Source organism: Pelophylax lessonae, assembly GCF_965119305.1.
Source record: "Pelophylax lessonae genome assembly, chromosome: 1".
NCBI lineage: Eukaryota > Metazoa > Chordata > Amphibia > Anura > Ranidae > Pelophylax > Pelophylax lessonae.
This window is the reverse complement of record NC_138768.1, coordinates 812880970-812890583: the sequence shown is the minus strand read 5'-3', so window position 1 is coordinate 812890583 and position 9614 is coordinate 812880970.

The window sequence follows — 9614 nt, the reverse complement described above, 5'->3', positions numbered from 1 at the left end:
GCAATGATATCCTTGGAACTGTCCCCTGTTTCACTTACCATTTAGAAGCAATACTTACCTTGAAAATGTCTTGTCCAGCGCTGCCATCTTAGGTGTGGGCAGCTGCAGCCGGAGCGTCCTCTTCGGTGTCCTCTTCGTTGATGTTGGAGTCCCAGAATGCCCTGCACCGGCCCTGCTCGTCACTTCCAGTGCAGGCGCGTCATCCCTGCACAGCTTCTGGGCATGCCCAGAAGCTGTTCAGCAGGGAATGACGCGCCTGCACTGGAAGTGACGAGCATGGCCGGTGCAGGCGCATTGACTCCTGGGAGCGATGACGCTCATCTCCCAGAAGTCAATGCAAGGATGAAGTGACGGCTTGGGGCGCGGCCACAGAGGGAGGAAGAGGAAGGAATGTAAGAATATTTTCATTAAAAAGAAGGTAATTGAAACAAAAAAAATATTGAAATTATCCAATTCTTTTTCAGATAAATTAAAGCAAGCGGACGGTAAAAAAAAAAAAATTAATTCAGGGTGAAACTCCGCTTTAAGCTTTAAAAATAAAACCTGGAAGCTGGTTTCTGTGCAAAGCTGCACCAGATTTTGCACTCTCCAGGTTTAGTAAATCAATGTCACAGACACAAACTGACACTGATACTAAATTAAAAAAAAAAAAAGGTTTTTTTATTCCTACCTAAAATACACTGACCCTGACCTTTGACTCTTATCTTTGACTCTGACACTGACCTTGACCCAAACCCTGACCTAGATCAAACCCTGATCTAGCTATTTTATCTTTGTTTTGTATAATTTTTTTATTTGTTCTACACACTTTGTTTTGTTTACATTTTTCTCCTCTGGCAGTGGAAAAAAATACAATGTATATCTCCCTCCATTCAGAGGAGAAAGAAAAAAAACACAGGGACAGACTGTAGAGGGACTAATCAGTGTGATAACCAATCAGAGGCTTTAACAGCGATCAGATAATTGGGAGCTGGGCCTCCTCGGTGAGAGCCTAGGCTCTGTGCTGGGAGAAAGTTGTGCAGTGCGCCTTCAGTGCAAACTTATACATGCAAATATGCACCCCCATGGAAAAAGACCCCCTTCAATAAGGCCGCATATATGTGTACAGGTGGCGGCAAGGGGTTAAACAGCCAGATAACACATAAACCTTGATAAATGCACATATCTGGCTTCTCTCCACACAATCAGAACTAGAAACAGCTGACCATTTATGAGTGACACCATGCAACTCAGGGTGTCACTCATCCCCCCTCCCTGTCCATATGCTGTCTTCATTTTCCACTTGCAAGGGGCTGATAGGGGGGCTCTTTCTCTGTGCCCTGATGCTGTCAAAGACATAGAAAGGTGAGATTGGCTACATGACACTGTGGGGTTGACTTACTAAAAGCAAAGTTTAGTAAATAAGGCAAAGCTAAACTTTGTAAAGAATACCCAATCACATGCATGGGAAAAAAATATTTTTGCTTCCACATGATTGGATGATATATCTGATCATTCAGTTCTTCACAAGCCATTTTCATGAAATAGTAGAATAAAAACTAACAAAATAGCACTTGAATCAAATATTGTCCACCTTCCTGTTTAAAAAATATGATCCCTGTATTAGAAGATATTACGGCTAAATAAGCAAAAACAGGTCGGTGGCTTGAATACAGATACAGTTATACCAAAAGAAATATACGATGATCTGCTTTTCGGATTTTGCTCCACCAAGGCTCATTTCAAAGCCACAGTGAAGTCATTCATTAAGGGTTCGTTCTATCAAAGGCTCTGGTGTAGTATATGAAAGCGTATGGTAAAACCACAGTTCCTCATACTGTAATTTGGGTTGTGTTCATTTTCTCCGAGACCAAAATCATCAGAAGTTCTGCAGTCTGCAGAAATGGACATTAAGGGGGAACGGGAGGGGGGGCTCTTATACAAAAACCACCGACTATGTAAGTAAATAAGGATAACTAAAAGCCAAGGGGGCCTGGTGCACAAGCTGAACAGGTGCCCTCTTATATCTCATAAAGCAGCTTTTGACAGTTTTAATGCAGAGGTGTTAATTTCCTTGACTGGCAAACTTTAATAAAAAGAATAAAAAAAAAAAAAGCAAACAAGTTACAATCTTCCTTGCAGTTATTCTCATTGGACAACCAGCCAGTGGAATTTGCAGTTATCAATATGTTTTTTGAATACATTAATTACTTTGATAAAATAAATGTATGTTTTTAACAAATTTTTGTTATTGTCTTGTGGGCACTCTAAATATCCCCATTTTTCTCATGAATCTTCTCTTTCTACGTGTACATGAGGAAAGCTCTATACTTATGCATATAGATATAGTATATGGAACAGCTCGCAGGTTGGTCCACCCTTGCCCACCATTGGCTCAGGTGTATGTCACTGGAACCTCATATGCATATAATGAATGGATGACAAAAAACTTGAGGCTTCTTTTTAGTCCATAAACATTAGCAGAACAGCAGATCACAGGAATGAATGAAACCGCTTACGCGTTTCTTACACTTAGGTGCTTACTAATAGACATAGAATCTATGAGTAAGCCCCTTTAGGCGTGAACTGTATAAGAGGTTTCATACCTGTGATCCATCAGTGTTTATGAATAACAAAGAAGCTGCAAGTATTTTGTCATCCACTTATTATGTACATATGGAAGTTTCGGGTGTTCCTGCTCAGCTTTTTGTGTTTGAACTCCTCCTGTCCAATTTCCATAATATACAATAAATAAAAAGGTTAAAAAGGAGAGCTCTGGTATGAAGAATGAGGAACTGTTCACTAGTGGTGTATCTGAGAGATATAGGAAAATGTTAAGTGATCTTCAGGGTCTACAAAAAAATAATTATCAGTTCTATATGGTCAACACTTTTAAAGAAGTTAATTTGGATAACCTTATTTGAAATCTCAAAGACTCCACTGAGGGACTCACCTAACCAGAAGGCAAATAGTTAGTTCCTAATGGAGACCAGTCAAATGAGTGACTTTTTGAAGGCTCTAGTTTCTTCCTGTTTCGTACCTTATTTTTCCCCAACTAGAGTGATCCTGACCAAATCTGTATTCTCCACCCTGAATAATACAAAATGGCAAGTGTGCAGGCCTGGACCTGAAGATCTTGCCAATGCAGTCTACAAAAGACCCTGCGAGACAAAACACAAAGTCTGAAATGCTGGTTTTGGGTGGACTAACCAAATGGTTCTGATCAATTTTATTTAAGGAAATGGTTTAGGTTAATGGGTTTGATACTTGCAAGCTTGCAGGCAAATTGCTTCCCCATCAGGATCTTTGGAGAAATGTCCGCAAATGTGCAATACGTCTTGGCCTACCAACTCTAAGAGGTTACACTCTGATCCAAGGTCTGTAGAGGGGGTCTATGAATTTCATTGGGGACTAGGTAGGGTTATTTTTTTTAAGTTTTTTATAGCCAGAATATAAACATTCAAATATTTTGTTTATGCTTAACAAGCAGTAAATATATTTTAAAACAAACCCTTAGAGCCCATTCACACTGCCGCGACTTGTCAGGTGACTTGTCAGCCTGACAAGTCGCGGTCGGTCGCGGTCCATTGAGTAGTACTGGACCCGTTCTAATAGGAGTGACACAAGTCGCCCCAACTTAGAAAAAGAGTCCTGTACTACTTTGGGGCGACCTCTCATTATGTGAAGTCCCTGCAAGTCGCGCCGAAGTCGCGGTGCACGCGACTTCACAGGTCGCCCCCCGAAGTCATGTCGCCTCAGTGTGAACCGGCTCTTACTGATTTCTGAGGCTTCAGGCTTTGTGGGGAAAAATGTTCACAGCGGAAGCAAAAAAATCATTTAAGTCGGCTCTCCCATCAGCTCAGCTCCCCCTGTGTCCCTGTCCCAGAGCTCCTGCTCTCTATTAACATTAGAGATTGGAAGTCTAGAAAGCTGCTAAGTCACTTTTGGGAGAGGGGAACAGCATGAGCTACTGAGTCACTTCTGGGAGGGGAACAGGGTGAGCTGAGCTGCTGAGCAACTTCTAGGAGTGGGAACAAGGTGAACTGAGTTCTTTTTTTTTTTTACTTATACCTACAGGTAAGCCTATAATAAGGCTTGCCTGTTTATACAGTGAATATCTCCTAAACTTGCACTGTTAACTACTTCCGGACCGCCCGTCGCCGATTTACTGCGGCAGGCTGGCCCTCCTGCGTGAACTGACAGAGGTCTACATCTGTCATGCGCCTGCGGCTACGGGGTGAGCGCACGCCACCGGTGGCTCAAATTGCCGCCTGAAACCCACGATCGCTCCCCGCTGAGAGAGAAGAACGGTCAGCTGTTGTAAACACAGTTGACTGTTCTTCTCTCTGGAATGATCACAGAGTGCCTGTGATCCTTCTATGTAGGATCACAGGTCTCTGTGATCATTTTACAAGCCCGCCCCCATACAGTTAGAATCACTCCCCTAGGATCACATTTAACCCCTTGATCACCCACAGTGTTAACCCCTTCCCTGCCAGTGTCATTAGTACAGTAACAGTGCATATTTTTAGCACTGATTACTGTAGTAATGTCACTGGTTCCCCCAAAAGTGTCAAAAATGTCAGTTAGGGGTCTGATCTGTCCGCCGCAATGTTGCAGTCCCGCAAAAAAATATCGCAGATCGCCGCCATTACTAGTAAAAAAAAAAAAAAACAATAAAAATTACATAAATCTTTCCCATAGTTAGTAGACGCGATAACTTTTGCGCAAACTAATCAAAATATGCTTATTGCGATTTTTTTTACCAGAAATATGTAGCAGAAAACTTGACCTAAAATGTTTTTTTTTGGGTGAATGTTATATAGCAGAAAGTGATAATTATTTATTTATTTATTTTTTTCAAAATTGTCGCTCTTTTTTTTGTTTATAGCGCAAAAAATAAAAATCGCATAGGTGATCAAATACCACCAAAAGAAAGCTCTATTTGCAGGAAAGAAAGGACATAAATTTTTTTTGGGTACAGCATCGCACGACAGCGTACTTGTCTGTTAAATTAATGCAGTGCCGAATCGCAAAAAAATGGCCTGGTCATAAAGGGGGCAAATCCTTCCGGTCCAGAAGTGGTTAAAGAAATATTCACACTGTATGCAGCTGGTGATGTCACTGGCACATGCACTCTGAAGGGAGGGCATACCTGTGCAGTCCCTATACAGTCCTGTGCCGTGCTCTCTGATTCTGGCGTGCATGCGGACCTGGAAGGAAGACCGGCTGAAGATGGAAGCCCTGCCAGCACAGCGATGGAGGGCTTTGTTCTAAATAAAATATTTCATAATATGCTAGTATGCGATGCACAATAGCACATTATGCCTTTACCTTGCAGGGAATTTTTAAAACAAAATTGTGGTTACTACTGCTTTAAAGCTCCCACTGTGAACTTTAAGGATGAAATGGTCTATAGTACCTGCAGCTACAGAGGTCAGTAAGAATTTCTTTTAAACCTGATTTATGGCTTGCAAAGAATATGTAACCACTTGAATGACCAAAGCCTGACCACAGGATCATTTTAAGTAACATTTTTTGGAACAAACAAAATTAAAAAAATGTCCAAGCTCCAATTCTCTTTCATGTATTACACAAGTTCTAGGGCTATGATTTTACACAGTGAAGTCAAAGATATTCAACTTCAATGACATTAACTAATATGTCAGGACATGGCAAGTTCCATCACAACCTTCTAAGACAGGAATATTACTTTGTCACTTCAAATTTAAAACATTACAGTCTCTGTTTAGTTTACAAGTAACAGAGCCTGAGCTGTGCATAGATTTACATGGCTGTTGAATCAAAATTTTTATTATTCCTATTGAATTGATACATAATTAATTTCCACAATCTAAGCAATCACAGTGTACAGTTAAACAACTGTCAAAGTCCTTCGGAAAATGGTACAAACCACTTACTCTAAGTTTAAACCAAAAGAATGTGAAACCCATAAGGTTACAACAAATGAATACATTTTTTACCTTATTCTCTTCTGCGATATAAAAATTTCATAGAAAATAATAAACAGATTGCGAGTTGTATTATACATGTGAAATGAATGGCTGGTGACCCAGATGGCAGTGCATTCAGCTGACACAGGCAATATGGCAAGTATCAGAATTTCATCACGGTTAATTTATTGTATCACCAGAGAATACACAGAGGCAGATGCATCAGAAAATTTATATTCAATTTCCCTTATACTTAACTTAGCTGTGCTATTTAATCACCCGTATGAGCAGCAGGGTTCAAAGTGCAAGCAGCTCAATTTCATGCAGTATAATTTAATAAGGGAAGGATTCACAGATCAATATTATTAATGAAGCATTTTGCTACTTTTGTAATTAAAACAGACATATCAATTAAGTACTGCAGACAGTCCTCCTTTGCCTTAGCTTAGTGAATAAGGTGAATCGGTGCTCATTTTGCACATCAAATTATGTGTAGGGGAAATTAAATAAAAAAGTTTTACTTGCATATTATTAGAATGAATGCAGATTCATCTTATTTGCTATACTAAGGAGACACTCACCTTTCAAAGAGAACACTCTTTACTTATAAGTTTATGTATAGCTAAAACTTTCTAGTACTTTTTTTTTATATAGATTAGTGAAGGGTCAAAACCCCTAATGAGTTATATTTTTGCTCTCTGTCAAACAGTGGGGAAATTTTCCTTTACTTTCTGCCCAAGACTTGCAACTGAAAATCTACCAAAGTGAGTAGATTTACCTCCTAGGGAGTTATCCCAGAATAGAGTTACCCATAGTACCCTTACCCTTAGTTTTGGATTTCCATTAATTTTCTTAGTTAATCACAATGATTACCACTATAAATACAGGTTGAAACTCATCAACGAGGACAAAGACAGCAATAAACACTTGAACATAGGAGCTCACCCCATTATATCCAAAACAACAAAAAAGTTTTTTAGACTTTAAAGAGGAAGTAAACCCTCCTCAGGAAGTTGTACCTATAGGTTATATTAAGGCTTACCTATAGGTACTGTAAATATCTCCTAAACATGTACCGTTTAGGAGATATTTACCTTTAATGCAGCCAGTGACGTCACTGGCGCATGCGCTCTGAAGGAACGGCAGATCGTGCCGTTCCTTCAGAGCCCCGTGCCGTGACCGTCGGCTCACGCGCACGTGCACGGGAGTGACGTCACCGCGACTCCGGCCAATCAGATGGCCGGATGCCGCGATCCCGGAAGACGGGCGACTATACATGTCGCCCGTCATACAGGTAAGCGGACGGCACGGCGGGGGCTCGTTCTAAGGTAAGTATTTCATAATGAGCTACTATGCGATGCATACTAGCTCATTATGGGTTTCTCTTTCAGGATGTAAAGAAGAGAATTTTTTTTTTTCTCGGTGTACAACCTCTTTAAAGATACACTGGCTGGAGCGTGATGGGATAGGTTGCATGTGGTGAGAGCTCCGTCTACCCGATCTCCGGTACATCTATCCTGCTGCAATATCTCCGGTTCTACATACCTGTAACTGTGCCCCATACCCCGCTGATCCTCCGGGCATCATGTCACCACCGAAGCGGAACACGGATGCCGGCTCGCAGCTCGCCAAAGGAGCTGGCTTCGCAGGCCGAAGATGGCGCCGGCCCCTCCTCCACCTCGGAACAGGCCACAGCGGATACCGCCAAGGTACTAGATGCCATCTCCCTCTGCCAAAGTACCCTCACCTCGATTGCCTTTGATAAGGCTGACAGGCAGCGCTATGAATCTCTGGTCTGTGCAGAGTCTCCCGGGCAATTCCCCCATCCCTTTTGTTATATCCTGAGAGGTCTTCGAGGCATGGTTGGTGGCTCTGGTAGACTTACTTTTGCGTTTCACAGTAAGCGGATCTGGGACCTGGCGGTTGCAACGCTGGGCTGCTCTCTCTTTCATGACGATACCCCCTTGTGGTTTAATAGACACCTATGGGAGCTCATGCTGGTTCCGGATCTGGATACAGCTTGGCATTTATCAGCTTTCTCATGTTATTCATGGTGGACGTCTTAAACAGTGTGATCAATTGTAGGCCAAGTTTCGATTGCCGAACTCCATGTTTTTCCGGTTCCTTCAATTGCGTCATGCCTTACACGCTCAGTTTGATGGCACCTACCCCCAATTACAGCCTTCAGATATCCTGCTGGTCATGAAGGGAGATGAACCTAGGAAACTGATCTCTATATTTTATGATATGCTTCTCACTCCATCAGCAACGCGGCTGGCTTATTCCCTTAAGCCCATCTGGGAGGAGTGTGCTTTGGAGATGGATGATGAGGATTGGAGTGAGGTGCTGGAGGTGGGCAAATTGGTGTCTCCCAAGATGTCTGATAGGCTAACACAAACCTATATTTTGCATAGGACTTACCTTACCCCTGTCAAAATGGCAAAATTTGACCCATCTCACAGCCCGGACTGTCCTAAATGCCTTCTATCCGCTGGCACATTTGAGCACCTGATTTGGCAATGCCCTCGTGTCAACTGTTTCTGTCAACAGGTGGTATGGTTTTTGCATGACCAGATGGGTTCTACGGTCTCACTGGATCCTCGGCAATGTCTCTTGGGCCTATTTCCAGATTTGGAGGTAGATAAGAACTCACTGAAATTTATACATGAAACGTTATTTAGTGCCCGGAAGATGTTGGCGTGAAGATGGATGCAATCCTCGCCCCCTACTCTGGCTGCCTGGATTGCCGAGGTGAATGCTACTCTGCCATACAAGAAGCTTATTTACATTAATAGGGGCTGTCCTGCTAAATATAATAAGATTTGGGATAGGTGGATACAGTCGTCACAGTCATGCTCCACTTAATGATTCTATCTCCTTGCTATATATTTTCTGAGGGCCCATATTGCCTAGGCTACACTTGTTGGACAGGGTGTTGTGTCTTTCCTGGCTCTGTGTATTTTGCAAGGTTGAGCTGGGATCATTTGGACCACTAGGGGACCCTTCTTCTCTTCTTTTTTTTTTTGGGGGGGGGGGGGCTTTTCCTTGTTTGTTCCCTTTCAAGATTTTTTGCTTTGTCTTCCTGTTACTGTCTGGATGATTATGCATTATCTCATGCTTATTTTTTGATACTTGCTGTACTTCTACACAGTTCAATAAACTTTGTTTCTGATTTTAAAAATAGATACACTGACCTAAGGTGTCAAGATGTCCCTGTGTTTGTAAAGGATCCTACCACCCAAGTTATACTCACATTACCAGCATCCCCCCCGCCACTCCTGTCTCCATTGCAGCCAATGCTGGAAACCAATGTTTTAATTGTGATGGAAGCTAGGGAGGAGTGATGAAACCCCCCCCCCCCTTCCACCACGGGAAAAAGTCTGGACCTAGTGATTGGCTGCTATGCTGTGCAATGTCAATAGTAGCGGGTCACTTACTCCCCCTTACCTGGATGCACTGCATTGATAACGATGGCAGGACCAGTGCTGGCTGGCTAGTAAAGTTAGGGTGGGGAATGTGGGACTTTTGAAACACACTGGAGCTGTTTTACTAAAATTTGAGAGTGCAAAATCTGGTGCGGCAATGCATGGTAGCCAATGACCTATGACCTTAGAAGGCAAGATGTCCCTAGCACCCCAGTTATACTAACATTACCAGCAAACCACCTGCCACTCCCGCCTC